The 4,955-nt window shown below is 44.2% G+C and overlaps 1 pseudogene; it reads left to right on the top strand.

Annotated features, from left to right (window-relative positions):
* Nucleotides 1-3,448: 3,448 nt before the first annotated feature.
* The window catches only part of LOC101588898, a 9,611-nt pseudogene continuing 8,104 nt past the window's right edge, over nucleotides 3,449-4,955 (top strand).

Raw genomic sequence — 4,955 nt, 5'->3', positions numbered from 1 at the left:
GCTGCTGTGCTCAGCTCCTTCCCACTGCTGCCCTTGAGGCTGAATATGTTGTGCCCCTGTGGCAAGATGTTCTGCTCCTGGACTAGCTGGGTGGATCTATCTTCTACACTCTCTGCAGGGATTGTAGCTGCAGGGTCACACCTCAGGCATGTATGCCAGGCCTGAGCTGTGCCTGGAGGGGGCAAGATGAAGTAGGGGGAAGACGAAGCTCTCCCACACACTCACTGGACCTGGGCTAAGACTGTGTCCGGGGGTTTCCGGAACACTGCAAATATCCTATTCAGCAGGTGGCATGGGGAGGTGCTGCAGAGTGGTGGGGGGCAGCCCAAGGGGGTGGGAGAGGGTTCGGCCCACGCTGCACCTGGGCTGGGACTAGTCCCGCTGGCACAGGGTAGCAGGAAGGTCTCCACACACTCACAGGACCTGGGCTAGGACTGGGTCTGGGGCTTCCCGGAAGTTGGCAGAAATTCCTACTCAGCGGGCGAGGTGTGGGATGTATTGCGGAGTGGTGGGGGGCGGTCCGAGGGGGTGGGAGAGGGTCCGGCCCATGCTGCGCCTGGGCTGGGACTGGTCCCGCCGGCGCAGGGTAGCAGGAAGCTCTCCGCACACTCACCGGACCTGGGCTAGGACTGGGTCTAGAAGATTGTTTTTTCTCCCATTCATTCCACTGGGAAAAGAGCCAGAAACACGTTTCAAGACTGCTGTCCCCTACGCAGATCAGCTTGTTTCTACTCCGTTAGTTGTATTTGTAAGTGTGGGTGTAATGCAGAATAACCAATTAATCTCAAGTTTCTTTGGGGAGCAGCACTCCAATGTCTGTTCCTGTATACTTTGAAACACAGAAGCCCATCTAAAATCTCATTTTTGTAGCTGATGTTATTCATGCTTCTGCAGGGTTCTATAGGTGGCAAAACATTCAGTCTAGTAAGAAAAAGCATCTGAGCTGTTTGTCACTTTCCAGCAGTTGTTTCAGAGAACCTGCAGATGGTGGTTTTCACTCCCATTCATTTTTATGGGAACAGAGACAGAAACATGTTTCCAACCTTTGGTGCCTTAAGCAGATCTCCTTGTTTCTATTCCATGATTAGTGTTTCTAAGTGTGAGTTCTTAAAGCAGAAGAGCCAGCTAAGCTCCAGGTTCTTTGGGAAACAGGGCAATCCAAGACATGTTCCCAAATAAAACAAAACAGAGTACTCTGATTAAAACCTCACTTTTGTAACTGAAGTTATTCACTATTCCATGTAGTGCCAAGAGCGGGAAATCATTCAGTCCCTAAGAAATAGCATCCATGAAGTTTTGGACTTTCCAACAGGCAGTGCAGAGAAACTGCAAAAGGTTATTTTTTTCTGCCTTTTACTCCCATGGCAAAAGAGCCATAAATATCTTTCAAGACTGAAGTGTCCTAAGCAAAGCTGGTTATTTCTACCCCATGATTTGTGTTTCTAAGTGTGAGTAATTATGGCAGAAAAACCACCGAAGTTCCAGCTTTTTTGGGAAGCAAGGCACTCCAATGCGTGTTCTCCTACAGCACGAAACACAGAACTCTGGTTAAAAGGTCAGTTTTGTAACTGAAGTAATTCACAGTTACACAATGTGCTGAGTAGCAAATCTTTCATTCTCCTAAGAAAAGCATCCGTGAAGTTTTACACGTTTCAGCGTGTTGTGCAGAGAAAGTGAGGAAGATGTTTTTCTCTCCCATTCATTCCTAAGGGAAAGATCCTGAAACACGATTCAACACTGCAGTGCCTTAAGCAGAGCTGATTATTTATACACCATGATTTGTGTTTCTGAGTGTGAGTTCTTAATTAACAAGAGCAACCTAATTTCCATGATCTTTGGGAAGCATGGTTTTCAAATGCCTCTTCCCCTATACTGTGAAAATAGAACTCTGGCTGACACTTCACAATTGTAACTGAAGTAATACAAAATTACCACTATGCCAAGACTGTCAAATCATTCAGTCTCCTAAGAAAAAGTATCCGTGAATTTTTGCTTAGAAGACTGAATGATTTGCCACACTTGGCACAGAGCCCAGTTGTGAATGACTTCGCTTACAAAAGTGACAATTTAGCCCTAATTCTGTCTTTCGCTGTATTTGGGAACAGGTATTGGAGTGCCCTGTTTAAAAAGAAGTGGGATCTTACCTGGTTCTTCTGCATTAAAAATTCACACTTAGAAACACAAATCAAGGAGTAGAAACAAGCAGCTCTCCTTAGGGCACTGGAGTCTTGAAAAGAGTTTCTGGGTCTTTTCCCATATTAAGGAACAAGAGAGAAAACAACTTCCTTCAGTTTCTCTGCACCACCAGGTTGAAAGTGACACATTCACGGATGCATTTTCTTAAGAGACTATATCATTTGCCACTCTTGGCACATCGCGTAATTGTGAATTCGTTCAGTTACAGAAGTGATGTTTAGCCAGAGTTCTGTGTTTCACAATATACAGAAAAATGCATTGGAGTGCACTACATCAGAAAGAAACTGGAGCTTAGCTGTCTCTTCTGCATTCAGAACTCAACTTAGAAGCACAAATCATGTAGTGGAGAAAAGCAGCTCTTTTTAGAGCACAGGAGTTTTGAAATATGTTTCTGGCTCTTTTCCCTTAAGAATGAATGGGAGAGAGAACAACCTTCTGCAGTTTCTCTGCACCACAATCTGGAAAGTCACCAGTGAGTAATTGTGAATTACTTCAGTTACAGAAGTTACATTTGTCCAGAGTTCTGTGTTTGCAGTATATAGGAATATTCACTGGAGTGCCCTGCTTCCCAAAAAACATGGAGCTTAGCTGGCACATCTGTGTTAATAACTCACACTTAGAACCACTAATCATGGAATAGAAACAAGCAGCTCTCCTTAGGGCACTGGAGTCTTGAAACGTACTTCTGGCTCTTTTCCCATAGGAATGAACGGTGGAGAAAACAACCTTCTGCAGCTTCTCTGCACCACCATCTTGAAAGTCACAAATTAATGGATGCCTTTTATTAGGAGTTTGAATGAATTGCCACTCTTGACACAGTGCAGAAATGTGAATTACTTCTTAATGAAGTGCAGTGTTAGTCCGAATTCTGTATTTTGCTGTATACATTAGCAGGCATTGTAGTGCCCTCTTTCCAATTAAGCTGGATATCAGCTTGCTCTTTTGCATTAAGAATTCTCATTTAGGAGTAGGGACGTTTCCGCATTGAGGGGGCTGCTCTGAATGAAGGGGGAGGGAAGGTGTTTGAGAGAAAATGGGGGTTCTGGTGTAGGGAGCCGGCTGACTAGTGGGAAGAGAGGGGGGCTGCAGCTGGGCTGAGATTGCTGGTGACAGGTTCCAGGTGTGCCTGTGTGTGGGGAAGAGGGGGAGAGAAAAGTGCCTCAGAGGAGGCATTCTCTCAGCCTGAGAGCCTTTTTTCTGGGGCGCCATAGACACCCTCAGTTTCTAAGCTGCTAAAAGAAGAGATGAAGATCCTAGCAAAGCAATGTCTCAAGATGGCCCTTCTCAATTCCAAGAAGTCATTAGACAAGAGCTAGAAATATCCGTGAAGAAGGAATTAGAAAAAATACTTACCACAGCACACTCACATGAGTTTGAGCACACTAAAAAACGATCTTAATGCATTTTGGAAACTATTTCATAGATTTTTGCAAGAAAAGAGACCTTCTGTGGATTGGGGGAAAATCCAAAGACCTCCAGAAGATTCAATTCAGCCATATGAAAAGATAAAGGCCAGAGGACTGCCTGATAACATATCTTCTGTGTTGAACAAGCTAGTGGTGGTCAAACTCAGTGGTGGTTTAGGAACCAGCATGGGCTGCAAAGGTCCTAAAAGTCTGATTGGTGTGAGGAATGAGAATACCTTTTTGGATCTGACTGTTCAACAAATTGAACATTTGAACAAAACCTACAATACAGATGTTCCTCTTGTTTTAATGAATTCTTTTAATACGGATGAAGATACCAAAAATATACTACAGAAGTATAATCATTCTCGTGTGAAAATCTACACTTTCAATTGAAGCAGGTACCCAAGGATTAATAAAGAATCTTTACTTTCTGTAGCAAAGGATGTATCTTACTCAGGGGAAAACACAGAAGCTTAGTACCCCCCAGGTCATGGTGATATCTATGCCAGTTTCTACAACTCTGGTTTGCTTGACACATTAATAGGAGAAGGCGAAGAATATATTTTTGTGTCTAACATTGATAATCTGGTTGCCACAGTGGATCTTTATATTCTTAATCATCTGATGAACCACCCAATGGGAAACATTGTGAATTTGTCATGGAAGTCACAAATAAAACACGTGCAGATGTAAAGGGTGGGACACTCACTCAATATGAAGGCAAACTGAGACTGGTGGAAATTGCTCAAGTGCCAAAAGCACACGTTGATGAGTTCAAGTCTGTATCAAAATTTAAAATATTTAACACAAACAACCTATGGATTTCTCTTGCAGCAGTTAAAAGACTGCAGGAACAGAATGCCATTGACATGGAAATCATTTTGAATCCAAAGACTTTGGATGGAGGCCTCAATGTCATTCAGTTAGGAACTGCAGTAGGGGCTGCAATTAAAAGTTTTGAGAATTCCTTAGGTATTAATGTTCCAAGAAGCCGTTTTCTTCCTGTAAAAACCACATCAGATCTCTTACTTGTGATGTAAAATTTCTATAGCCTTAATGCAGGTTCTCTGATGATGAGTGAAAAGCGGGAATTTCCTACAGTGCCCTTGGTTAAATTGGGCAGTTCATTTACAAAGGTTCAAGATTACCTAAGAAGATTTGAAAGTATACCAGGAGACCCAGTCCTAGCCCAGGTCCGGTGAGTGTGCGGAGAGTTTCCTGCTACCCTGCGCCGGTGGGACCAGTCCCAGCCCAGGCGCAGCATGGGACGGACCCTCTCCCAGCCCATCGGGCCGCCCCCCACCACTCCGCAGTGCCTCCCCCACCCCGCCCGCCGAGTACGATTTTCTG

This window comes from Octodon degus, unplaced genomic scaffold, assembly GCF_000260255.1.
Source record: "Octodon degus isolate 3935 unplaced genomic scaffold, OctDeg1.0 scaffold00074, whole genome shotgun sequence".
Taxonomy (NCBI): Eukaryota; Metazoa; Chordata; class Mammalia; order Rodentia; family Octodontidae; genus Octodon; species Octodon degus.
The sequence above is the reverse complement of the archived record's forward strand: the minus strand, read 5'-3'. Positions and strand labels throughout refer to the sequence as shown.